Below are 7,637 nucleotides of genomic sequence, written 5' to 3'. Positions count from 1 at the left end.
CTACACGATGCTGCACAGTGGCCTCGATGTGCTCGAGGATATCACCCTTTTAAAAAAGGACATCCGGAGCATAGCCGAAGAAAGTAGTCGAGGAGTGCTGTTAAGAAGCAGAGTGCAGTTCTTAGAAGAAAATGAGAAGTGTACTCGCTTCTTTTTCAGGAAAGTGGTAGGCTCCAAGTCTGTCATGGAAAGTGTAGTTGATGAGGAGGGACGAGAGAGAACAGAGCCGAGTGCTATCCTCTCCTGCACCGAGGCCTTCTACTCAAGACTGTACAGCTCTACAGAGGTAAAGGATGAAGAAATTCATTTTTTCACCTCAAAGCTAGAAAACGTTTTGAGTGAAGAAGACAGGGAAGTACTAGAGAGGGATTTGACAGTAGAAGAGCTGAGACAGGCTATGGAGAGCTTACAGAAGGGGAAAACTCCGGGTGCTGACGGGCTCCCTAAAGAATTTTATTGCACCTTTTGGGATCTGCTTCAGGATCCGCTACTGCTCCTATTCGAGGAAAGCTATAAGACAGAATTGCTGCCTGACTCCTTAAGAGAAGGCACTATCTCTCTCTTGTTTAAGAAAGGAGCAAAGAATGACATAAAGAACTGGAGACCCCTCAGCCTGTTAGGCGTGGACACTAAGATCCTGTCCAAAGCTCTTTTCCTGCGCCTACAAAATGTAGTAGCCTCAAAGGTAGGGAAAGAACAGACTTGTGGGGTAGCAGGACGCCTGATGAGCAACAACCTGGCCTTGTTGAGGGATGTCTGTCTGTACTCGGAGGATCGCTCCCTCCCTCTGTGCATTTTAGGTGTAGACCTAGAAAAGGCCTTTGACCGCCTAAACCGGCAGTACTTAACATCGATACTTGAGCACATGAAGTTTGGCCCCATCATGAGAAAGTGGATTAACCTGCTGTACACAGGTAGCAACAGCAGAGTAATGGTTAATGGCAATAGATCACGCCCCTTTGAAGTCTGTTCAGGGGTGAGGCAGGGCTGCCCATTATCCCCCTTGTTATTCGTTTTGGCTATGGAGCCCTTAGCCTGTGCCTTGCGCCAGGATCAGGCCATTAATGGGATACCAGTGCCTGGAAGTGGGGGAGGAGAGGTAAAGACATCTCTATACATGGATGACGTCACCCTGCTCCTCTCTGACAATGCCTCAATTAGCAGAGCTCTGCAGTGCTGTGATCGTTTCTCTTTGGCTTCCTCTGCAAAAATTAACAAATCTAAGAGTGAGATTTTTTATCAGAACTGGAGGGAGCCAAAAGAAGGACATGATCTCAGGCTGCAAGAGAAGAGAATTAAGGTCCTGGGGGTGTATTTTGGAGAAGAGATGGGAACAGAAAATTGGCAGAACAAATTGCCAATCTTAAACAAAAAACTGATGCAATGGAAGGACCGAGACCTCACCATGACAGGGAAGGTGCTGGTCATCAAAGCTGAGCTCTTGCCTGTCTTGAATTTTCTGGCTTCTACCTTCCCAATCCCACACCGTGTTGCGGCGGTGCTGAGGAGATTGATGTTTCAATTTCTATGGGGTGGGAAGCAGGAAAGACTCAGAAGGGAAATAATGTACAGACCGCTACCCTCAGGGGGGAAGTCTGTCCCAGATATTGCTACGAAGCTGCTGTGCATTTTCCTGGCCTCTGTGCTGAGAGGCTTTGCAACAGCACCTGCAGCGCGTACCTGGACTTATTTTTCCAGGCTCTGGATAGGTAGGGAGGTGTTCAGAGTGTGGGGTGTCAGACCCAAGCTGGATGTCCCACTCTCTGACACATGCCCTGCAATTTATGGGACAGTTAAAAGTTTTCTAAGATCTCACCCAATTGGCCATATTCCCCTCCGAGATGTCAGCGTCCAAAAACTGGAAGATTTCGTTGCACCCCAGAACAATAGGCAGACCCCTGTGGGCATTTTAACATCAGCCCAAACAAGGAAGGTGTGGAAACACACATCCTCTAAGTTTCTGTGCAACATTCACAGAGATTTAGCCTGGAGTGTCGTCCACCAGTGCTTACCGGTACGAACTTTCTTGTACCGTAGGGGCCTCACCCCCAGCCCTCGCTGCGTTAGGGTGGGCTGCGGCGAGGAGGAGACTGTGACCCATCTCCTGTGGTCCTGCTTTTTTGCTAAGGCCTTCTGGGCACAGTTTGAAGATTGGTTGCAAGCTCTCTCGCCCCAATTTACCCTGACCGCTGCTTTCGTCATATACGGCATCTCTCCTGTCAAACACGTCAGGAGGAAGTTTGACAGGATCTGGGCCGTGGTGAACAGTGGGAAAGACACCCTGTGGAGAGTGAGGAACATGGGGCTGTTCAAAGGCATCGAGGTCCCAGTCAAGGCAGCAGGTAGCCTGGCCCTGTTCATCACCCGAGAGAACTATTACCTCAGAGATCTGTGGAGAGAAGGGAGGGAGGAAGCAGAAAATCTGTGGGAAATAGAGAGCATAGGTCAATATCTCAAGAAACTGTGAAAAACATTATCATGTTTAAGTAAAGAATGTGATTTGCACCAGAAAAAAAGAAATTGTTGCTATGTAACTGGTACCGTGTCAAATGTAATGAGATGTGATCATATATACTGTTTTAAGTATGTATATTAATGTAAAGCTTTCTAAATTGTGATGCCCTGTACTTTTTTGTGAAAAGAAAATAAAGTTCTTAAAGTTCACCCAGAGCGAGGCTCGGCCATTGCACTCCGGCTGTGCTGACCCCTGCGAATTCCCCAAATGTAGGAATCTTGACTGCATAATTTCTGGTAGTGGGGAACTGCGTTCGCGCTCTCCCCTGATGTGCTTGGTCCAATATCAGATACGGAAGAGTTATGACACCACGAGCTGCGATAGGATCCTAGTTCGAAAGGAGTCGATGCCACTGTTGGTTCCCGGTTTCTTTTAGTTAGAGGTCCGGAGAAGCATTTCAAGCTGGTTACGCTACTCCTTCCGGACATTCATTCCCTTTTCAAAGTCAGTCATTTTGCTGTAGTCTGCATTATTTAGGCTGATTATCGAGGTTAGCCTTTATTTGGTCATGGGAGCTTCGGTACTGTATGCTAATTCTCAAGACAGTTTTTCCCGTTTTCTGATTGCTAGGTTCTGTACCAGTGCAGACATGTCAAACAGTGAATGGCTGTACCTCTATTGTATCCGTGCTCAATGAATGAAATCAGTAATAAATGAATATATGTATAGTTATACGAAAAACAAGTGGTTTATCGACTCATCTTCATTTGCAGATTTAGAGGCAGCTTCGATATTCGTTTTACAAATGGGTTTTTTTTTATATGGGTCACACACATGCCATAGCAACAAAACATCTCTAGAGATGAGGCTATAGATCACCTTTCCATCCTCCAGGTTTTCCTCTCAAAACCTGAGGTACCAATGGTGACCCCTGCTGGCCGAGAGAGCAAAAGCTTGCAGCACCTGGTATTCCCAGGCAGTCTCCCATCCAAGTACTAACCAGGCCCAACCCTGCTTAGCTTCCAAGATCAGACGAGATCGGGAAGATTCAGGGTGGTGTGGCCGCAAGCGAAAGCCATGGCGCCTGACTCGCTACTTGAAGCTGTGTGTGGCTGGGGCTCCGCGCCCCCCGAGCGGGACTGAAGGATCGTTCGTGTGCAGCTCTTTGGAAAGGAGCTTCTTTCCAAATCGCATTGTGTACCTGGATGTTGGCGAATGTGCTCCCTTGTGTTGACTTGTCCCGCACTGGAGGAGAACAAACAAACTGCTCGGAGGAGCACAAGGCAAGTCTTCACAAGACAAAAACCTCCAATGCACAGCACTCAAAACATTTCTGGGCTGTCACGTGTTTATTTCAGCACATAAAGCGCACCAGTCCAATACGTCGACCGGGCGCGCGGCGCCTCCGCCCTCTTGTGGCCTTGCGGCGTCAGAGCAAGAGGCTCCTTCTCGCTGCCTTTCCGCTGTGTTGCAGAGCCCTGAGAGGGAACCTGGAGCGCACACTTTGTGGGGGGCGGGAGACCGCGTTCGCGCTCTGCCCCCGATCTCTTGCGCGAGTGCTAAATCTCACGGCGCCAACCAGCGGCCAGGAGACAAGTGCAATATCGCGGGACAGGGGGGCCTCGTCATTGATTGTTACATATGAGACGGGGATTAGGAGGAGACCCCGACTGATTGGTAAAGGGGAACACTAACACCAGAGTGACACCCGCGGCGTCTCATTTTGAGAGACTCCCTGGGATTTCTTAATGGCCAAGGTGGGTCGGGACCTCGGTTTTACGCCTCCCCCAAAGGACGGTGCCTGTTTGTGCAGCAGAGTGTCGCCATCAGGATGCTGGGGCATAAGAAAGCCACACAGACCGCAGGGTGAGCGCTCCCTACTGGTCCCAGTCACACGTCTTGCAGGAGCAGCAGCAACCTGACTTTTCCGGGGGGAATCTCCCATCCGGGTGCCGGCTAGGCTCACACCTGCTGGGCTGCCGTGGGTGAGCCCAGTCGAGAGTCGCAGGGTGAGATCTAGTCACCGGGGAGAAACGATACAAGCGAAGGATTACTCGGCTCCCAGCACTTGAAAAGGCCAACAAATGACTCGTTCCCGCCGGAGCTGAATGTACCTGCATGTGTCGTGTCGTCTACTTCCCCCGCCCCGCTGTGTTTGCTGTATTGTCTTTGAAGCCGGCCCCCGAGACGAGACGGGCTGTTCCTGTGCCCCAATTAACACTTTACAGTTGCCATTCCCCGGCATTGTGGCCATTGTCGGTGGTCACACGCGATAAGATAAGGTGGAGGAGGGCGGGGCATGCCCAGCGCCAGACATTCAAGGAGGGGGCTGTGCGAGGTGAGGTGAGGTGCGACACGCCGGAGCCCCGACGCTGCTAATGCGGAGCACTTGTTGAACTGGCATTGAAAGGACGTGTGCGCACGGAGCGAGCCTTCCCTGCGGCGGAGCGTGGAAACTTTCTCCCCGCGCTGCAGGAGTTGTGTGCGCTGCAGCAGTGCCGAGAGAACAGCACAGAAGGCAGCAGGCTCTGGAGAGCGGGTAAGAGACAAACCTTGTGGGCAGGCGATCAGGCCCGTTTTTTTGAAATTGCTGAAAAGGCTCCGGTGTTTGTTCGGTGTGTGGCAGGCGCACGACGCGAGCTTGCGTAGCGATCTGCCGGTCTGGTGTTATGCAAATGAGGCCGAATTGCGTCCCGGGACATGCTGCGAATGCGCATTGGCGACTGCAGATGTGTAGGAAACGGCGCGCTCGTTTTCTCGTTTTGCCCACCCTTTTGAGTGTTAGTGTGGCGTGTGAGTGTGCGAAAGAGTGGGCCCAGCAGGAGGCGGTGGTGTGCGGGGCGAGGAGCTGGCCTAGGCTGCGCGCTTTGTGCTGTGGGTGCGGGCCGCTTGCAGGGGCTTGTACAGCTCATACTTACCTGGCAGGGGAGATACCTTGATCAAGAAGGAGGTTCACCCAGAGCGAGGCACGCCATTGCACTCCGGCTGTGCTGACCCCTGCGAATTCTCCAGATGTGGGAATCTCGACTGCATAATTTCTGGTAGTGGGGAACTGCGTTCGCGCTCTCCCCTGATGTGCTTGGTCCAATATCAGATACGGAAGAGTTATGACACCACGAGCTGCGATAGGATCCCAGTTTGAAAGGAGTCGATGCCACTGCTGGTTCCCGGTTTCTTTTAGTTAGAGGTCCGGAGAAGCGTTTCAAGCTGGTTACGCTACTCCTTCCGGACATTCATTCCCTTTTCAAAGTCAGTCATTTTGCTGTAGCCTGCATTATTTAGGCTGATTATCGAGGTTAGCCTTTATTTGGTCATGGGAGCCTCGGTACTGTATGCTAATTCTCAAGACAGTTTCACCCGTTTTCTGATTGCTAGGTTCTGTACCAGTGCAGACATGTCAAACAGTGAATGGCTGTACCTCTATTGTATCCGTGCCCAATGAATGAAATCAGTAATAAATGAATATATGTATAGTTATACGAAAAACAAGTGGTTTATTGACTCATCTTCATTTGCAGATTTAGAGGCAGCTTCGATATTCGTTTTACAAATGGTTTTTTTTTATATGGGTCACACACATGCCATAGCAACAAAACATCTCTAGAGATGAGGCTATAGATCACCTTTCCATCCTCCAGGTTTTCCTCCCAAAACCTACGGTACCAACGGCGACCCCTGCTGGCCGAGAGAGCAAAAGCTTGCAGCACCTGGTATTCCAAGGCAGTCTCCCTTCCAAGTACTAACCAAGCCCACCCCTGCTTAACTTCCAAGATCAGACGAGATCGGGAACATTCCGGGTGGTGTGGCCGCAAGCAAAAGCCATGGCGCCTGACTCGCTACTTGAAGCTGTGTGTGGCTGGGGCTCCGTGCCCCCCGAGCGGGACTGAAGGATCGTTCGTGTGCAGCTCTTTGGAAAGGAGCTTCTTTCCAAATCGCATTGTGTACCTGGATGTTGGCGAATGTGCTCCCTTGTGTTGACTTGTCCCGCACTGGAGGAGAACAAACAAACTGCTCGGAGGAGCACAAGGCAAGTCTTCACAAGACAAAAACCTCCAATGCACAGCACTCAAAACATTTCTGGGCTGTCGCGTGTTTATTTCAGCACATAAAGCGCACCAGTCCAACACGTCGGCCGGGCGCGCGGCACCTCCGCCCTCTTGTGGCCTTGCGGCGTCAGAGCAAGAGGCTCCTTCTCGCTGCCTTTCCGCTGTGTTGCAGAGCCCCGAGAGGGAACCTGGAGCGCACACTTTGTGGGGGGCGGGGGACCACGTTCACGCTCTGCCCCCGGTCTCTTGCGCGAGTACTAAATCACACGGCGCCAGTACAATATACAATATCGCGCCAGTACAAGTACAATATCGCGGGACAGGGGGGCCTGATCATTGATTGTTACATATGAGACGGGGATTAGGAGGAGACCCCGACTGATTGGTAAAGGGGAACACAAACACCAGAGAGACACCCCCGGCGTCTCTTTTTGAGAGACGCCCTGGGATTTCTTAATGGCCAAGGAGGGTCGGGACCTCGGTTTTACGCCTCCCCAGAAGGACGGCGCTTGTTTGTGCAGCAGAGTGTCGCCATCAGGATGCTGGGGCATAAGAAAGCCACACAGACCGCAGGGTGAGCGCTCCCTACTGGTCCCAGTCACACCTCTTGTAGGAGCAGCAGCAACCTGAGCTTTTCCGGAGGGAATCTCCCATCCGGGTGCCGGCTAGGCTCACACCTGCTGGGCTGCCGTGGGTGAGCCCAGTCGAGAGTCGCAGGGTGAGATCTAGTCACCGGGGAGAAACGATACAAGCGAAGGATTACTCGACTCCCAGCACTTGAAAAGACCGACAAATGACTCGTTCCCACCGGAGCTGAATGTACCTGCATGTGTCGTGTCGTCTACTTCCCCCGCCCCGCTGTGTTTGCTGTATTGTCTTTGAAGCCGGCCCCCGAGACGAGACGGGCTGTTCCTGTGCCCCAATTAACACTTTACAGGTGCCATTCCCCGGCATTGTGACCATTGTCGGTGGTCACACGTGATAAGATAAGGTGGAGGAGAGCGGGGCATGCCCAGCGCCAGACATTCAAGGAGGGGGCTGTGCGAGGTGAGGTGAGGTGCGACACGACGCTGCTAACGCGGAGCACTTGTTGAACTGGCATTGAAAGGACATGTGCGCACGGAGCGAGCCTTCCC

At 51.8% G+C, this 7,637-nt stretch overlaps 3 non-coding genes and 1 pseudogene across 3 annotated transcripts; 2 read left to right on the top strand and 2 right to left on the bottom strand.

Moving 5' to 3' along the window:
- The first annotated feature begins 2,624 nt into the window (after positions 1–2,624).
- LOC148826730 (U1 spliceosomal RNA) lies at positions 2,625–2,783 on the top strand. The gene has a single exon (XR_016092973.1). It is a non-coding gene; the product is annotated as a U1 spliceosomal RNA (small nuclear RNA).
- Positions 2,784–3,406: 623 nt separating this feature from the next.
- On the bottom strand, positions 3,407–3,525 carry LOC148826729 (5S ribosomal RNA). Its single transcript, XR_016093289.1, has one exon. It is a non-coding gene; the product is annotated as a 5S ribosomal RNA (ribosomal RNA).
- Positions 3,526–5,365: 1,840 nt separating this feature from the next.
- LOC148826728 (U1 spliceosomal RNA) lies at positions 5,366–5,528 on the top strand. Its single transcript, XR_016091920.1, has one exon. It is a non-coding gene; the product is annotated as a U1 spliceosomal RNA (small nuclear RNA).
- Positions 5,529–6,150: 622 nt separating this feature from the next.
- LOC148826727 (5S ribosomal RNA) lies at positions 6,151–6,269 on the bottom strand (annotated as a pseudogene).
- Between the last annotated feature and the right edge of the window lie 1,368 nt (positions 6,270–7,637).

This window comes from Atractosteus spatula, chromosome 10, assembly GCF_055471065.1.
Source record: "Atractosteus spatula isolate fAtrSpa1 chromosome 10, fAtrSpa1.hap1, whole genome shotgun sequence".
Taxonomy (NCBI): domain Eukaryota; kingdom Metazoa; phylum Chordata; class Actinopteri; order Semionotiformes; family Lepisosteidae; genus Atractosteus; species Atractosteus spatula.
Note: the sequence above shows the minus strand (reverse complement) of the source record. Positions and strands in the feature narration are given on the sequence as shown.